The sequence below is a fragment of the Mobula hypostoma genome, chromosome 12 (assembly GCF_963921235.1).
Source record: "Mobula hypostoma chromosome 12, sMobHyp1.1, whole genome shotgun sequence".
Taxonomy (NCBI): Eukaryota; Metazoa; Chordata; class Chondrichthyes; order Myliobatiformes; family Myliobatidae; genus Mobula; species Mobula hypostoma.
In genome coordinates this window covers 46,618,856-46,638,034 of record NC_086108.1, presented here as the reverse complement: position 1 = coordinate 46,638,034, position 19,179 = coordinate 46,618,856, and the positions used below count along the sequence as shown (strand labels likewise).

Sequence of the window (19,179 nt, the reverse complement as noted above, 5' to 3'; positions counted from 1 at the left end):
TTGTATCATTTCTTAATGCATGCATTACTAAATGACAATAAAGGAGGACAGCGTGTCCTCATAATCTAATCTAATCTAATTTGGTGATCAGAAGAACTTTCTATTTGCCAACAGGTCATTGGAATTAAAGAGTCCACTGAAATTACCTCCTCATAACTTGACTCCATTCCAGCTCCTGTTGTGCACTTCCTTCCCTTCTGACATTCGGGACACCTCACATGCCCTCCACCATCCTGACAACTTCCAGACTCCTCAACACCCTTTGCTTCACTGTCACTGTGGATGTCCAGTCTTTGTACACTTCCAACACCACCCCCCACCCCCGCCTCTTCCTGCAACAGAGATCCAACCAGTTCCTTCCACTGATGCTCTCATCCATGTGGCAGGACTTGATGTTACCCTGAGCATCTTCTTGTTTGACTCTTCTCACTCACTACTATTTAGTGGCATAGCCATGGTTACTCTTAAGGGACTAGTTATGCCTGCCTTTTCTTTGACAATATGGAAAAGGCTTGCTTCAATCTTTCTCTGATATAGTCCCCAACTTTGACAACCACATTGGCACTGTTTCCTGCACAATGCACAGGTTATCAATTTTATCACCTTCACTACAAATTCCATCCCATTGCTAAAAACATTTACACCATTTCTGACACTTCTCTCCCCTTTCAGATTCTCTCTAATTCCACCTCTGCAGACAAACTGTCCACTGTATTTATTATACTGTCATGAAAGTCCATACTGTCTGTGAAGTAAGCATTCCTGTTCACGGTCCGGTCCATCGCTCCTTATTCCAGGTTTTCCAGTTTTCCCTTGTCCTGTTGTGTGCCTTAATTGAGGCACATGATTCACATTTTGGGATGGCTACATTATCAGCTCCTTGGTTCAGTTTCAGTTGCTGGACTGTTTCCCTTCCTTCTATAGCCCTCATCTGCTACCTTTGCCTGAAGCCTCGCCTGCAACCTTCGCCTGAAGCATTGCCTGAAGCCTTTCTTGTGTTCACACCTCTGCTAGGTAGGTTTGGCTGCTTGCTGCTACCTTGAGTTGGGAACTGTCTCTGTGTCCACGCCTTCGCTAGGGAGGTCCGGCTATTTGCCACTACCTTGAGTTGGGAACCTCTCTATGTCCACGCCTTCACTAGGTAGGTCTGGCTGTTTGCCGCTACCTTGAGTGAAGATCTGTCTCTCAGTGTTCTGTGTATGAGTCCCGGCCCTACGTCCTGCTCCATAGGAGGGGTCCTAACTCTGTGTAGAGGCCCGGCCTCAAGTCCTGTTCCCAAGGAGGGGTCCCGCCTCTATGTTCCATGTTCCTGTTCTCTCACAACTAAGGCTCTGTATTCCATGTTCCTGTTCTCTCACGACCAAGGCTCTGCGTTCCTGTCCTCTCACGGCCAAGGCTCTGCATTCTCATCCTCCCTTGACCAAGGCTCTGCGTTCCTGTTCTCTCTTGACCAATGCTCTGCGTTCCTGTCCTCCCACGGCCAAGGCTGTGCGTTCCTGTCCCCCTCAACCAAGGTTCTGCGTTCCTGTTCTCCCTTGACTAATGCTCTGCATTCCTGTCCTCCTACGGCCAAGGCTGTGTGTTCCTGTTCTCCCTCAACCAAGGCTCTGCATTCCTGTCTCCCTCAACAAGTCAAGACTTCGTGTTCTCGTCCTGTCCATGTGCTTCATCCTGCCCAGGAGTACCTCACCCAGCCCAGTGCTGAGGTTCCCTCATCCTGTCCAGGAGTCTCATGTCCAGTCCTGTTGCCACTCCTCGTCCTGCAGCTACGTCTTGTCCTCGCCTAGATCTGGGGTCCAAGCTTGAGTCAAGACCCAGGTTCTGGGTCCTTGTCTGGTCTCTGGCTCAGAGTCCTTGTCCAGGTTCCTAGTTCCTCTTCCAGGTCCCGCTTTCCTAGTCTAGTCCTAGCCCAGGCCCTGTATCCTAGCCTTGTCCAGGACCTGTGTCTTGTCCAGCGTCATTTCTTCCTCACTTCCCTTGCTTGCTTGACACACCTAGTCCTCTTCCTAGTACTTCAGCGTCTGTGTCTTGCATTTGGATCCACCTCCCAATGCCCCATTATTATGACATATACACCCACCTGACTCCCTCTGCAATCTAGACGACATCCTTTCCTACCCTGTCTCTTGTAAGGACACCATCCCTTCCTCCCAGTTTCTCTATCTTCACTACATCAGATCTTCCTGGAAACATGACTTCTCTTCTACATGGTTGATGGAGCCCCCCTCTTGTATCTCCTCCATTTCCCGGACTTCTGCTCTCACTCCCTAACTGTCCCCCCTTCGAGGAGAATGTTTTTGTTCCTAGTTTCCATGCCCCTTTCCCCAAACTTCCAACCCCCCCCCCAATCACTCATTTTCATTCCCCTTCCCTTGCTGGGTCCACCCACCTATTGTCCCACATTTCATCCTTTGGCTCCCGTTCACCAGGTCTGGTCGGGGGATGGAAATCAGAGCACCAGATCAGGAAGTGGAGAGAGGAAGGTAAATGTAATGACCAATAAGGGACAGGCACAAGGTCAAAGGACAGAAGGGCTGAAGTGTGTTTATTTTAATACAAGGGGTATTAAGCGTAAATTCCATGGATAAATACACAGAGCTATGATGTTGTGGCCACTGTAGGTAATTGATTGAGAGAGGGGCAGGACTGACTGCTTAATGTTCCAGGCTTTTAGTGTTTTAGTACGGATACATAGCAGGGAAAACTGGAGGAGGAGTTGCATCACTAATCAAGATAAAAAAGATCATTTTCAATCCTAAACCAGTTAGAGAGAAAGTACAGATACGTAGTTCAATTCGAACATATTACATAGGAGAGTTTCATTACCATCATTTTGGCACTATTTCCGGGGACAGAGATCCTTGTTATGATGAATTGGTCTTTTTGCAATCCAAAATTGCTTTTGCATCTAATAATTTCATTGAACACGGTAGGGTAAAAAAAATCATAAAACAGTATTATGTAGGAGGCCCGCAGGATGAATGTAGTGTAACCCCCTGGTTAAATGAAATGAGGTAACATAACTTTGATAAACATAAATTTGATAAGGCTCCTCATGGTCGGCTAATCTGGAAGGTTAAGTCAGGCTAATTGGCCTTTTATTTCCTGTCTTTTGCCTCCCTCCTTTCTTAATGTGAGGAGTGACATTTGCATTTTTCCAGTCCTCCAGACCATTCCAGAATCTAGTGTTTCTTTAAAGATGACTACCAATAGCTCAACAGCTTCCTCTTCAGCTATGCTTTCTGAACCTTGCGTTGTAGTCCTGATGACTGATCTGCCTTCAATCGTTTCAGCTTAGTAATAGCAACTGCACATGCTCCTGCCCCCTGACGCTGTCAAATTTCTGGCATACTGCTGTTGTCTTTCACAATGAGAACTGATGGAAAATACTTAATGAGTTCGTCTGCCATATCTTTGTCCCCCATTACATCCTCTCCAGTCTCATTTTCCAGCAGTCATAAGAAAATAAGAAGAAGCAAGAGTAGACTATCTGGCCCGTCAAGTCTACCCCGCCATTGAATATGACCGTGGCTGATCTGGCCATGGACTCATCTCCACCTTCCTGCCTTTTCCCCATAACCTTTAATTCCCCTGCTGTGCAAAAATCTATCCAACCTTATTGTAAGTATATTTACTGAGGAGGCCTCCACTGCTTCATTGGGCAGAGAATTCCACAGATTCTTCACTCTCTGGGAAAGGCAGTTCCTCCTTATCTCTGTCCTAAATCATCCACTTTGGAAGGAAAAATGAAAGAGCAGATTATTATATAAATGATAATAAAATTGCAACATGCTGCTGTGTAGAGGGGCTTGGGAGTGCTTGTACATGAATCACAAAAAGTTGGTTTGCAGGTGCAGCAGTAACACCCATGTATCCCAACTCTCTGCTTTCTATTAGTTAACCAATCCTCTATCCATGCTAATACATCACCTCCAACTCTATGCATCCTTATCCTATGGATAAGTCTTTTATGCAGCACCTTCTTGAATGCCTTCTGGAAATCCAAGTAAATAATGTCCATCTGTTACCCTCTCTTTGCTGCGCTTGTTATATCCTCAAAGAACTCCAGAAAATTTGTCAAACAGGACCTGCCTTTGCTGAATCCAAGCTGTGTCTGCCTGATGGATCCATTTCTTTCCAGATGCCTCACTATTTTTTCTTTAATGATAGCTTCAAGCATTTTTCCAACTACAGTTGTAAAACTAACTGGCCTATAGTTACCTACCTTTTGCCCACACCCTTTTTTTGAACAGTGGCGCTACATTCACCATCTTCCAATCCACCGGGACCTGCCCAGAGTCCAGAGAATTTTGGTAAATTATCTCCAGAACCTCTACTATAACATCTGCCATTTCTTTCAGTACCCTGGGCTGCATTCCATCAGGACCCGGGGACTTGTCTATCTTCGGGCCCACAAGTTTACTCAGCACAATGCTTCAGCTGTGCTTCTACTCTCTCTTCTCTTTAACTCCTTAGGAGTAGAAAACATTGATGAGGCAAGCACAACAATAGCATTTAAAAGACATTTGGATAAGTGCACGGATGGGAAAGCCTTTGAAGGATATGGCCAAATGCAGGCAAAAGAGATTAGTTAAGGTAAGCACCTTTGTCCCAGAGCAGAACAGTTGGGTCAAAGGCCCTGTTTCTATTACATATTACTCTACTAGTCTAATTGTTGAAGGGGATTTAAGAAAATTGCATTTAATTTCAGGAATAACATTTAGTTATATATCAGCTTTGCTTTCAAGTCAAAAGTCAGCAGTTTCAAGCCCCAGAGGCGACCATGAAGTTCTGGCTGACATCCTCCAAGGGAGTGGATAAATGTTGTTGCTCTTTGGATCCAATGTTAATTTGAGAACTGGATGGACATAAAAAAAATTCCCCAGTCCAATTTGAACAACTTCGGGAGAGTTTCCACTTCGCGTCTTGGCTTATATTCATCCTTCAGCCAACACAGAGTATACTTGATTGTTTTGTCAATGCTTTTTATGGGTGTTTGCTGTGTACAAGTAGAACAGAGGCTAAAGTAAATTCGAAATATACATTTATGACTACAAAGCACAATGAGATCTCAAGAAACTATGAAAGCTACTTTGCTTTGTCGGTTCTGTCTAAAACTCAAAAATAGTGTACCAGAATTAATGATGCTAAGAAGAATAGTTCAAAGTTCAAAGTAAATTTATTATCAAAGTACATATACGTCACCGCATACAACCCTGAGATCATTTTCTTGTGGGCATACTCAATAAATCCGTATTCGGAAAATAGCCATCAGAGAATCAATGAAAGACAGCACGATGAAAGACAGTACCTTGGGCTGCATTCCATCAGGACCAGGGGACTTATCTATCTTTAGGCCCACAAGTTTGCTCAGCACTACCTCTTCAGGTGGTGGTTCAACCAGTGCGCAGAGGACAGCACACTGTGCAAATACAAAAAGAAAGAAATAATAATAAACAATAAGCACTAAGTATCGAGAACATGAGACACAGAATCCTTGAAAGTGAGTCCATAGGTTGTGGGAACATTTCAATACTCACAACACGCTGGAGGAATTCAGCAGGTCGGGCAGCATCCGTGGAAAAGATTGGTCGACGTTTCGGGCCGGAACCCTTCGTCAGGTTCCAGCCCGAAACGTCGACCGATCTTTTCTACGGATGCTGCCCGACCTGCTGAGTTCCTCCAGCGTGTTGTGAGTGTAGCTTTGACCCCAGCATCTGCAGAGTATTTTGTGTGTGGGAACATGTCAATGATTGTGGCAAGTGAAGTTGAGTGAAGTTATCCCCTTTGGTTCAAGAGTCTGATGGTTGAGGGGTAGTAACTATTCCTGAGCCTGGTGGTGAGAGTTCTGAGGCTCCTGTACCTTCTTCCTGATGGCTGCAGTGAGAAGAGGGCAACTCAACATCATAAAAGTTTGAAGAAATATATGGGGCAAGGATATGCTTGTCCCGTCTGCAACTGGTCCAGAATGCCACAGCCAGGCTCCTGACAGGTGCCCGGAAGAGGGACCATATCACTCCTATCCTGGCCTCCCTCCACTGGCTGCCAGTATGGTTCGGAATTAATTTTAAGATTCTCCTGTTTGTTTATAAAGCCCCAAATGGGCTGGCCCCTCCTATATTGTACACCTTCTAACCCCTTATTCTACTTCCAGGTCCCTCAGGTTGGCTGACTTGGGGCTCCTGGCTGTCCCGCGATCTAAACTTAAGCTCGGGGTGACCACGCTTTGCTATTGCAGCCCCTAGACTGTGGAACAGCACTCCCCTCCCTATCAGGTCTGCCCCCTCCATCAACTCTTTTAAGTGCAGGCTCAAAACTTACTTTTATTCACAAGCTTTTGTTCCTCCCGGGGGGAGGGGGTGAAGGTGGCGGCGTGGTGATGAATATCTGTTATCTGTCAGGGGACCGTGTACAATTCTGATTTGATGGAGACAGACATGAGAGTACGGAGGAACATCTGGAAAACTTCTGAAATGCCCGATACGCTGCCACTGCTACTGTGTGGTAACCGGAATCTCCGGAGCTGAAGGCCCCAAAATCTCAGCTTTGCGTGTTTCAGTGGCCGGGGAGAGGTCGAAACGAAGGCGCTCGGCAGAGGATGGCGCTCGGGAGGCTGTATCGGAGAGGCTGGTCGGGAGCTCGAAGTTTTAGAACATAGAACATAGAACATAGAACATAGAATAGTACAGCACAGTACAGGCCCTTCGGCCCACAATGTTCTGCCAACCCTCAAACCCTGCCTCCCATATAAGCCCCCACCTTAAATTCCTCCATATACCTGTCTAGTAGTCCCTGAAACTTCACTAGTGAATCTGCCTCCACCACTGACTCAGACAGTGCATTCCACACACCAACCACTCTCTGAGTTAAAAACCTTCCTCTAATATCCCCCTTGAACTTCCCACCCCTTATCTTAAAGCCATATCCTCTTGTATTGATCAGTGGTGCCCTGGGGAAGGGGCGCTGGCTATCCACTCTATCTATTCCTCTTATTATCTTGTACACCTCTATCATGTCTCCTCTCATCCTCCTTCTCTCCAAAGGGTAAAGCCCTAGCTGCCTTAATTTCTGATCATAATACATACTGCCTAAACCAGGCAGCATCCTGGTAAATCTCCTCTGTACCCTTTCCAATGCTTCCACATCCTTCCTATAGTGAGGCGACCAGAACTGGACACGATACTCCAGTTGTGGCCTAACCAGAGTTTTGTGGAGCTGCATCATTACATCGCAACTCTTAAACTCTATCCCTCGACTTATGAAAGCTAACACCCCATAAGCTTTCTTAACTACCCTATCCACCTGTGAGGCAACTTTCAAGGATCTGTGGACATGTACCCCGAGATCCCTCTGCTCCTCCACACTACCAAGTATCCTGCCATTTACTTTGTACTCTGCCTTGGAGTTTGTCCTTCCAAAGTGTACCACCTCACACTTCTCCGGGTTGAACTCCATCTGCCACTTCTCAGCCCACTTCTGCATCCTATCAATGTCTCTCTGCAATCTTTCACAATCCCCTACACTGTCTACAACACTACCAACCTTTGTGTCGTCTGCAAACTTGCCAACCCACCCTTCTACCCCCACATCCAGGTCGTTAATAAAAATCACGAAAAGTAGAGGTCCCAGAACAGATCCTTGTGGGAAACCACTAGTCACAATACTCCAATCTGAATGTACTCCCTCCACCATGACCCTCTACTTTCTGCAGGCAAGCCAATTCTGAATCCACCTGGCCAAACTTCCCTGGATCCCATGCCTTCTGACTTTCTGAGTAAGCCTACCATGTGGAACCTTGTCAAATGCCTTACTAAAATCCATATAGATCACATCCACTGCACTACCCTCATCTACATGCCTGGCTTCCTCCTCAAAGAACTCTATCAGGCTTGTTAGACACGATCTGCCCTTCACAAAGCCATGCTGACTCTCCCTGATCAGACCATGATTCTCTAAATGCCCAGAGATCCTATCTCTAAGAATCTTTTCCAACAGCTTTCCCACCACAGACGTAGGCTCACTGGTCTATAATTACCTGGATTATCCCTACTACCTTTTTTGAACAAGGGGACAACATTTGCCTCCCTCCAATCCTCCGGTACCATTCCCGTGGACAACAAGGACATAAATATCCTAGCCAGAGGCTCAGCAATCTCTTCCCTCGCCTCATGGAGCAGCCTGGGGAATATTCCTTCACGCCCCGGGGACTTATCCGTCCTAATGTATTTTAACAACTCCAACACCTCCTCTCCCTTAATATCAGCATGCTCCAGAACATCAACCTCACTTAAATTGTCCCCACTGTCATCAAGTTCCCTCTCATTCGTGAATACCGAAGAGAAGTATTCATTGAGGACCTCGCTCACTTCCACAGCCTCCAGACACATCTTCCCACCTTTATCTCTAATTGGTCCTACTTCACTCCTGTCATCCTTTTTTTCTTCACATAATTGAAGAATGCCTTGGGGTTTTCCTTTACCCTACTCGCCAAGGCCTTCTCATGCCCCCTTCTTGCTCTTCTCAGCCCCTTCTTAAGCTCCTTTCTCGCTTCCCTATATTCCTCAATAGACCCAGCTGATCCTTGCTTCCTAAACCTCATGTATGCTGCCTTCTTCCTCCTGACTAGATTTTCCATCTCACTTGTCACCCATGGTTCCTTCATCCTACCATTCTTTATCTTCCTCACCAGGACAAATTTATCCCTAACATCCTGCAAGAGATCTCTAAACATCGACCACATGTCCATAGTACATTTCCCTGCAAAAACATCATCCCAATTCACACCCACAAGTTCTAGCCTTATAGCCTCATAATTTGCCCTTCTCCAGTTAAAAATTTTCCTGTCCTCTCTGATTCTATCCTTTTCCATGATAATGTTAAAGGCCAGGGAGCGGTGGTCCCTGTCCCCCAGATGCTCACCCACTGAGAGATCTGCGACCTGACCCGGTTCATTACCTAGTACTAGATCTAGTATGGCATTCTCCCTGGTCGGCCTGTCCACATACTGTGACAGGAATCCGTCCTGGACACACTTAACAAACGCTGCCCCATCTAAACCCTTGGAACTAATCAGGTGCCAATCAATATTAGGGAAGTTAAAGTCACCCATGATAACAACTCTGTTATTTTTGCACCTTTCCAAAATCTGCCTCCTAATCTGCTCCTCTGTATCTCTGCTGCTACCAGGGGGTCTATAGAATACCCCCAGTAGAGTAACTGCTCCCTTCCTGTTCCTGACTTCCACCCATACTGACTCAAAAGAGGATCCTGCTACATTACCCACCCTTTCTGTAGCTGTAATAGTATCCCTGACCAGTAATGCCACCCCTCCTCCCCTTCTTCCACCCTCTTTATCCTTTATAAAGCACTGAAATCCAGGAATATTGAGAATCCATTCCTGCCCTGGTGCCAGCCAAGTCTCTGTAATGGCCACTACATCATAATTCCATGTATGTATCCAAGCTCTCAGTTCATCACCTTTGTTCCTGATGCTTCTTGCATTGAGGTACACACATTTCAGCCCTTCTTCCTTACTGTCTTTACACCCTTTATTCTGCTTCTCTTTCCTCAAAGCCTCTCTGTATGTTAGATCTGGCTTTACTTCATGCACTTCTTTCACTGCTCTATCGCTCTGGGTCCCATCCCCCTTGCAAATTAGTTTAAACCCTCCCGAACCATGCTAGCAAACCTACCTGCAAGGATATTGCTCCCCCTCGAGTTCAGGTGCAACCTATCCAATCTGTACAGGTCCCACCTTTCCCAGAAGAGATCCCAATGATCTAAAAACCTAAAACCCTGCTCCCTGCACCAACTCCTCAGCCATGCATTCAACTGCCATCTCCTCCAATTCTTACCATCACTGTCACGTAGCACTGGCAGCAATCCTGAGAACGCCACCCTTGAGGTCATGTTCTTCAGCCTTCTGCCTAATTCCTGAAACTCACACTTCAGGACCTCATCCCTCTTCCTGCCTATGTTGGGATATATGCACTTATGCATTTCTAAATGACAATAAAAGAGGACTGTGTTTTCTCATAATCTAATCTAAGTGTTTGAATCCTTCTAATGTGGCTGATTTTTGGCTTGTGCCAGGCCCTTGTGTCATTTTTTTTGTACCTATAAGCTGTTTGCCTTGTTGGTTATGTCTGTGTTTCTTGTATTTGTGATTTTGGCTATTTGCTCTGGCCTGTACAGTACTTTGGTCAACGTGGGTTGTTTTTAAATGTGCTATATAAATAAATTTGGCTTGACTTGAAGGAGGAATCGCAGTGTTGGTGACTGCCACTATTTGTCAGTTCAAAGTAGGGTAAACAACTGTTGGACAGAATCTGCAGTTAAATTTAACAAACAGAAGAGGAAAACAACACATCTTGAGGTGCCGCCCATGCTGATTTGCTAGATTAATCCAGAGTGCAGATCAGATATGCAAACCACTAAAGTCATCAAAATAAGCTACAGAATTGTCAAAACAACCATCTCCTGCTTGAACACCTTCTGCAAAGGCAGGCAAGAAAACAGCCATGTGCTTTTTGCCATATCTTCCAGCCCTGTGAATTTCAGTTGTGATTTCATTTGCTTGTTTCAGGATGCCAGAAAGTTTGGCACTTGCAGTTAAATAGCAAGGGTGCTGTTAGTTATGCAAATACTGTGAAAGTGAGTGATACAATACACACTACTCCCAAGGGAATTGTCACATTCTGCAACTAAACCCAGTCTTTGGAGGGTTGCCCATAGATTAGTAATTTGTCTTCTTAATTGATTAGATTCATGGAACTATAGCTGTCAGAAGTTGAGAAGAAAATTTTCTATTTACTAAACTATGACTTTGCAACAGGATTGATTCACAAGTGACCTATGTGAAATACCCCGATTTTAGCATCAATGAGTGTGCATTCAAAATTGTTCAGGTTTGAGGAAGACTTCAGAATCTCCTTATTCAAGTGATCTGAAGGAATTTAACTCGTGAAATTGTTAACCACCTCAACAAGGACTGCAGGAATTTGAATTACTGTCTAGGTGTGAATATGCAAGTGACTGTTGGGTATATGCAGTGCCATCAAATGGCAGAAACAGCAAGTTTAGTGAAATTCTAACCCAACACTGGTGCAAATGCTGGAATACCGTCAAGGTCACTGGAGATTAGAGGTAGCATCTTCTTCTGAATCAGTAACTTCTTTATCTTTACATTAGACTGATTGCCTATGTTTCTGTTCCCGGTGATGTCCCCGATAGCCTCAGTCTTCTCCCGATAGCCTCCCTATCATTGATCATCTCCCCAACCCTCCAACCAGTCTTCGCCCTGACCACTCCTGATCATCTCCCTCCTGAGCAGCAGCAACAGGAGTTTATGAAGGAAGTGCCTTTGTGCACATTAGCTTGTGTGAGATCTATACAACTGCATAGGTCATTCAGCGTGCCCTCAGTTCAGTGGAATATCATAGCTTAGGGACCTTGTACAAAAACTTTGCCCATGCAGGGCAATTTTAGATTCTGTTTTTTTAGGCATAGTACAATTTCTAGACCTTAGGAACCTACTAGATTGCAATAATGTGAGTTATTTCATGGTCTGGCCCAAAACTGACTCCCAACTCATTTCAATGTGCCTGGTAGTTAAATGCCATTCTGCAAGTTTCTCTTTTTAAAGGTGAATAGGATTGCATGGAATGATGGTAATTTATGAAAGACGAGACTGGGATACAGGGCCTGGACAAGACTAGGATACAGGGCCTGGGCTAGGACTTGACTAGGAAAACAGAACCAGGACAAGGATCTAGGAACTAGGAGCCTGGGCTAGTGACACAGAACTCTGGAACCTGGCGAGGACAAGACGTGGCTACAGGATGAGGAGTGGCAACAGGACTGGATGTGAGACTCTGGGACAGGATGAGGGAACCCCAGCACTGTGCTGGGTGATGTACTCCTGGGCTGGGCGAGGCACATGGACAGGACAAGAACACGAAGCCTTGACTTGGTTGAGGGAGAATAGGAACATGGAACGCAGAGCTGGGACCTCTCTTTGGGAGCAGGACTTGGGGCCGGGGCTCTACACAGAGTTAGGACCCCTCCTAGGGAACAGGACGTAGGGCCAGGACTCATACACAGAACAATGAGAGACAGATCTCCATTCAAGGTAGCAGTAAACAGCCGGACCTACTCAGCAGAGGCGAGGGCACAAAGAGATGGTTCCAAACAACAAAAGACAGTTCCTTATCTAGACACAGCAAGGCCCCAGTCTTGCCCTGGCGCTTGAACCTGATGGCATTACAGGCGAAGGTAGCAGGCAAGTCTTCAGAAGGAAGGGGAAGGAGAGGGAACAGTCCAGCAAATGAAGCTGAACCCAGGAGCTATTTATGTAGCCAGCCCAAAATGAGAATCATGTGCCTCAATTAGAGCACCCAACAGAACAAGGGAAAACCTGGAATAAGGAACGATGGACCGGGCCGTGAAACAGAATGCAGACTTCACGGACCAGACCATGACAGCAGGTTTCAGTTCAATATCTTTGAAATACCATTTAAAGTCATTTTGTGGAATGACTGAAACATCCGAGCCAGTGTCCAATTCTACTTTAACCAATTTACCATGCACTTGTGGTGTAAGCCATATTACTTGTCTATTGTTACAAACCCCATTTCCAGAAAAGTTGGGATATTTTCCAAAATGTAATAAAAACAAAAATCTGTGATATGTTAATTCACGTGAACCTTGTTTAACTGACAAAAGTACAAAGAAAAGATTTTCAATAGTTTTACTGACCAACTTATTTGTATTTTGTAAACATACACAAACTTAGAATTTGATGGCTGCAACACACTCAACAAAAGTTGGGACAGAGGCATGTTTACCATTGTGTTACATCACCTTTCCTTTTATTAACACTTTTTATTCGTTTTGGAACTGAGGATACCAATTGTAGTAGATTTGCAATTGGAAATTTTGTCCATTCTTGCTTGATATAAGACTTCAGCTGCTCAACAGTCCGTGGTCTCCATTGTCTGATTCTCCTCTTCATGATGCGCCATACATTTTCAATAGGAGATAGATCCGGACTGGCAGCAGGCCAGTCAAGCACACGTACTCTGTGTCTACAAAGCCACGCTGTTGTAGCCTGTGCAGAATGTGGTCTGGCATTGTCCTGCTGAAATAAGCATGGACGTCCCGGGAAGAGACGTCGCCTTGATAGCAACATATGTCTCTCTAAAATCCTAATATACGCCTCAGAGTCAATGGTACCTTCACATACATGCAACTCACCCATGCCGTGGGCACTGATGCACCCCCATACCATCACAGATGCTGGCTTTTGCACCTTTCGCTGATAACAATCTGGATGGTCATTTTCATCTTTGGCACGGAGAACTCGACACCCGTTTTTTTCCGAAAACTAGCTGAAATGTGGACTCATCTGACCACAGCACACGGTTCCACAGTCTTTCTGTCCATCTGAGATGAGCTCAGGCCCAGAGAACTCGCCGGCGTTTCTGCATAGAGTTGATGTATGGCTTCCTCCTTGCGTAATACAGTTTCAAGTTGCATTTCTGGATGCAGCGACGGACTGTGTTGAGTGACAATGGTTTTCCGAAGTACTCCCGAGTCCAGGTGGCTATAATTGTCACAGTAGCATGACGGTTTCTTAGGCAGTGCCGCCTGAGGGCTCGAAGATCACGCACATTCAACAGTGGTTTCTGACCTTGCCCTTTGCGCACTGAGATGTCTCTGAATTCTCCGAATCTTTTCACAATATTATGTACTGTAGATGTTGAAAGACCTAAATTCTCTGCAATCTTGCGTTGAGAAATGTTCCTTTTGAACTGACTAACAATTCTCTCACAAATTTTGGCACAAAGGGGTCTGTCCCAACTTTTGTTGAGTGTATTGCAGCCATCAAATTCTAAATTTGTGTATATTTACAAAATACAATTAAGTTGGTCAGTAAAACTATTGAAAATCTTTTCTTTGTACTTTTGTCAGTTAAGTAAAGGTTCACGTGAATTAACACATCACAGATTTTTGCTTTTATTGCATTTTGGAAAATATCCCAACTTTTCTGGAAATGGGGTTTGTAGTTTTCACAATGCAAATCCAAGGCCAGTCCTGTGTCACTCTCATCAATAACAGATTTTTCATTATTAGCATACAGATAAGTGCTCTTTTTGAAACTGGAACTGGACTTTTTAGCTTTTTCTCTTCCCTGTGGAAATCATTTATTTGTATCTTCCTGGCAAGCTCTTTTTATGTGTCTTACTATGTTGCATTTTCTTCAATTTTTGCCTTTGAATCTGCATTGGTCTGGAGTATGTGAGCCTCTGACACAACAGTAACATGATTTGTTCAGGTTGGCAGGTTTCTGTTTAGATGTTACAAATTTGTTCACACTCACTTTCATTTCTGACTGCAACTCTGGCTACCATTGTCATGGTCTGGTCCGTGAAGTCTGCATTCCGGTTCACGGTCTAGTCCATCGACCCTTGCTCCAGGTTTTCCTGTCTACCCTGTTTCTGTTCCTGTTCCTGTTGAGCACTAATTGAGGCAGCTGATTCTCATTGGGGTTGGCTGCATAAATACCTCCAGGCTGTGGCTGCTGGATTGTTCTTGTTCTTGTATCCCTTCCCCGCCTTCTGTTTCCTCGCCTGAAGCCCTACCTTGTCTTGCTGGTAATGCTTGCCTCACTTCGCCTGTAGTCTTGTCTTGGAGCCACCCTGTACCTAGCTCCGTTCCTGTCTCTTGCCTCTGTCGGGTAAGCCAGGCCGTCTTGCCGTTACCTACGGTTCGTTCTGTCCCTTCCTGTCCCTTGCCTCTGTCGAGTAAACCAGGCCGTATTGCTGTTACCTTGCAGTTGGTTTTGTCCCTTCCTGTCCCTTGCCTCTGTCGGGTGCAGATCCGCACCCTGCCCAGGAGTACCACGCCCTGCCCAGGAGGATCTTCAAGATCCCAAGCCAATCTTCAAGATCCCAAGCCAAGCTTCAAGACCCCAAGCCTCAAGCCTGTAGTCTCAAGCCTCGCCTCAAGCCTCTGGTCTCAAGCCTCACCTCAAGTCTCTGGTCTCCAGCCTCGTCCTGCCTGCCAGCCAAGTCACGTTCTTGCCTAGTTTTGGGGTCTGAGCCAGAGGCAAGACCCAGGTTCTGGGTCCTTGTCCAGTCTCTGGCTCAGAGTCCAAGCCCGGGCTCCTAGCTCTCTTGTCCAGCCCTGTTCCGTATTCCCTGTTTTCATATCCATGTCCTAGCCCTCACCCTGTATCCTAGTCCTGTCCCTAGTACTTCAGTGTCTGTGTCTTGCACTTGGGTCCATTCCCAGCCATCTCCTTATGACAACTGTTTCCATTGATACAGTGATTTCAACTGCTCATTTCAATGTGAGTTGGAGCCATATTTGAATGATTTTTGCAAGGTTACAGAAACCAAGCAATCTCTTAGTACCTCATTAAGTCCATCATTGAACTAACAATGTTTGGACAATTTCTTCAATTCAGTCATATAAATTTCTTATTATTATTGCCCAACACTCTCTGTTCTTGAACCAGTAAATTTTGTCCATTTTCTGCCTTTGACTTTTAACTCAGCCATCTCCTTCCCCTTCTAAAGGAAAAAATGTGCTCCGTTTCAACAGGTAGGTATCCATCTTGCGTTCACTTTTAAACTTCCTTGTTGCCACTGTTATGTTTTTGTACTACAGAAATTAATTGAAAGAAAAGTATGGGAGCCGGGAAACATATGTACTTAGTTTCTTATAGTGAGGTGCTGACATATGATGTGGTGTCATCTGATGGTGCTTACATATAATCCATCATGAACTATGTAAGTAAACAAAGAATGCTTTATCAATCAAGTAATTCATATCATTATCAGCAAGAAGCAATTTAGGCTGTAAACATCTGCTCAAATTCTCTGCAATGGATTCTGCTCCATCGAATCTGAGTCTTAATTAACTGAATATCCTTAATCCACAATTGTGACAGAGTTTCTGTTCACTGGCTTCTCAGACATCTTCGTCTTCAATTTACACAGAGGTGTGAATCATTGATATTAGCTTCCTCAGAGAGCTGTGAAGGCAGAAATATTAAGTATATTCAGAATCAAAATAGCTATTTTGACTTTATTCAGATTTCCTGGAACTAGACAGGATAATGAAAACAAGGGCAGGATCAGACTGCCATGAGCTTATTCAATGGTGAGGCAGACATGAAAGGACGCACTTCCTATTATTTCCTCAGTCTCTCAGTCCCCGTCGCATCTCCTCCCAGGGTGAGGCTTATCATTGCAGAACTAACGAGATATCCTCCTTCTTCAAAGAAAGGGGCTTTCTTTCCTCCACCGTCAACACTGCCCTCACATGCATCTCTTCCATTTTGTGCACGTCAGTCCTCACCCCATCAGGGATAGGGTTCCTCGTCCTCACCTACCATCCCACCAGCTTTCATGTCCACACATAATTTATTGCAACTTCTACCATCTCCAACGGGATCCCACCACCAAGCACATCTTTCCCTCCCTCCCCCCAGTTTCCACAGGGATCGCTCCCTGTAGGACTCCCTTGTCCTTTCATCCTTCCCCACTGATCTCCCTCCTGGTACTTACTCTTGCAAGCAGAACAAGTTTTACATCTGCCCCTATACCTCTTCCCTCACTACCATTCAGGGCCCCAAACAGCCCTTCCAACTGAGGTGACACTTTACCTCTGAGTCTGTTGGGATCATCTACTGTATCCGGTGCTCCTAGTGAGGTGTCCTGTATATTTGTGAGACCTGACATAGACTAGGAGACTGCTTCGTCGAGCACCTGTGCTCTGTCCGCCAGAAAAAGCAGGATCTCCCAGTGGCCCACCCATTTCAATTCTACCTCCCATTCCTATTTTGACATGTCAGTCTATGGTCTCCTCTGCTGCTGCAATGAAACCACTCTCTAGCTGGAGGAGCAACACCTTATATTCCATTTGGGTAGCCTCCAAACTGATGGCAAGAACGTCAATTTCTCAAACTTCCAGTAATTGTCTCCCTTTCATCATTCCCCCATTCCCCATTTCCTTCCCTCACCTCATCTGCCTTTCACATCCATCTGGTGCTCCTCGCTCTTCCCTTTCTTCCATGGTTTTCTACTCTCTCCAGCAGATTCCCCCTTCTCCAGCCCTTTATCTTGTTCACCAACTTCCCAGCTCTTTACTTCACCCCTTCCCCCACTCCTGGTTTCATCTATTATGTACCACCTTGTGCTTCTTCTTCCACTCCCCCCACCTTATTGCTCTGATCTCATCTTTTATTTCCATTCCCAATGAAGGGTCTCAGCCTGATATGTCAACTGTTTACTCTTTTCCATGGATACTGCCTGGTCTGCTGAGTTCCGGAATTGTGTGCATGTTGCTTGAATTTCCAGCATCTGCAGATTTTCTTGTGATTTTCCTATTATTACTTGCATTTCTTTTGCTTATACAGACTTTGAAAGAAACCAAGAAGTAAATGTAAAATGCATATTGATCATGCACTTTACAATCTTGTGCACTCATAAATAAGCTCAACAATTTCTGACCATAACAACTGTCCCAAGGTTTTGGACAATGGGAGCTGGTGAAAGGTTATACTCTTTTACATCTCCACCAGATATATTTTGTGTTTCTTTATCACATAGCCATCCGGTTTGTCTCATGGCGCTGGTCCTTCCCACATTGAACCGCTCCATAAATAATGCATCCCAAACATTTTCCCATTCTGACAGAAGGGCAGTGATCTCAGGCACTAACTCTATTTCTCTCTCCAGAGAAACTGCCTGGCTTGCTGAGCATTTTCAACATTTTCCTGTTTTGTTCTCAGAATGCATGTTGTTTAGACAGCAAGACTGTGAGGGTGGAGTCCTCTGGGCGGAAGGAGTGGCATGCATCAATAAGGTCTCATCCCTCGGGCTCCTGAGATACTGGGAACATTGGGATAGTTTAAATATGAATTTCAAGACATAGAAGTTTAAATGCAACTAAAATAATTGACACTTTCCATTTGAACTAAAAGATTGATCTTAGTTCTATATGCTATTTGGATGGGTACAGCGATGATTCTGGTCAAGCAGAAATCAAGCTGTTGGCAAAAGCTACAGGAATTAAACTAAGTTAAGAAGCACAGTTGTCATTATGTTAAGAAGCTCTTACCTGTGTCTAAAATTCCTGCAACTAAAGCCAATGAATGAAGCAGGCAAGTATCGTGGGAAGACTACCAACCATTACTAGCTCTCTGCCTGATAGGGAAGGTTAACGTCTCCCTAACGTGGTGCAATTTTACAGTGCTTTTACATCAAATATTTCCCACAGGTTATCCCATCAATGCCCCCATCTGAGCATTGCTGTATAACCTCACGTTTCAAGAAGCTTGTGCCTGTTCTACACCTACCATTATTCTAGCTACAGATCCCTTCTCCAGGCCAAATACTGTACATGTTGTGCTTTGTTAGTATCACTCTCTTGTAACTCACAAGTTAAGCTGAGAAGATCTCACTACATTTACTTTTTTACCTGCACCTGGCCAGTTTGGCTATCTGAGGGGAATAAAGCTTATGAACAGGGTCATGGTGAAGGGAGTGGCTGGTTAATATGAGCTTGCAGGAGTGGTGCAAGTTAGCAGAACAGCCTGTAAATCAAAAGCACAGTGGAATAATGGGCAAGTAGAGAAGGATGCATTAGGCTGGAGATTATTATTGCCATGTGGCTGGGTGAGCTGCCTGCCCTGGTTGAAGTACGAGCAGTGAATGTTAACTTTTGAGTGTTTGCAGCAATGTTAAATGTGTAAGATCTGATGGCATGTGTCAGGAATCAGGCACAAGTCTTGACTGGGGACCAAGTGATGGCAATGTGGTATATTGTGTGGGTATGGTGTGAATATTGTGGAGGGCAGGATATAGCATTTGAAAGTGAGGTCAAGCGAGGTCAGAGCTTCCTGTTAAACAGCATTCAGATCCTTACAGTTCAATGCCTAACCTTGATCGTTGCAGTCGTCTCCTCCTAGCCCAGTGGGCCCTTTCACCCTCTGCAAATATAAAACATCTTCCTTTCTCTCCGCCATGTATACCAGAGTAACAAAGTTAAGCCAGAATTCTACTACAAGTGACAGTCATTTTTCCAATGACCTGTATGATTTGCTACAGTCATATTTTATCTTCCTTCTGAAATTCAGGCTGGCCTTAAACAGCACAGGTCACCTTGCAC

General features: G+C 45.0%; 1 protein-coding gene across 1 annotated transcript in view; it reads right to left on the bottom strand.

Moving 5' to 3' along the window:
* LOC134354770 (podocin-like) overlaps window positions 1–5,342 on the bottom strand; it is a 63,333-nt gene extending 57,991 nt beyond the window's left edge. Inside the window, exon 1 of the mRNA XM_063064001.1 lies at window positions 5,312–5,342. The gene's annotated coding sequence lies outside the window, so the exon portion shown is untranslated. The remainder of the gene's footprint in view (window positions 1–5,311) is intronic.
* Window positions 5,343–19,179: the final 13,837 nt, after the last annotated feature.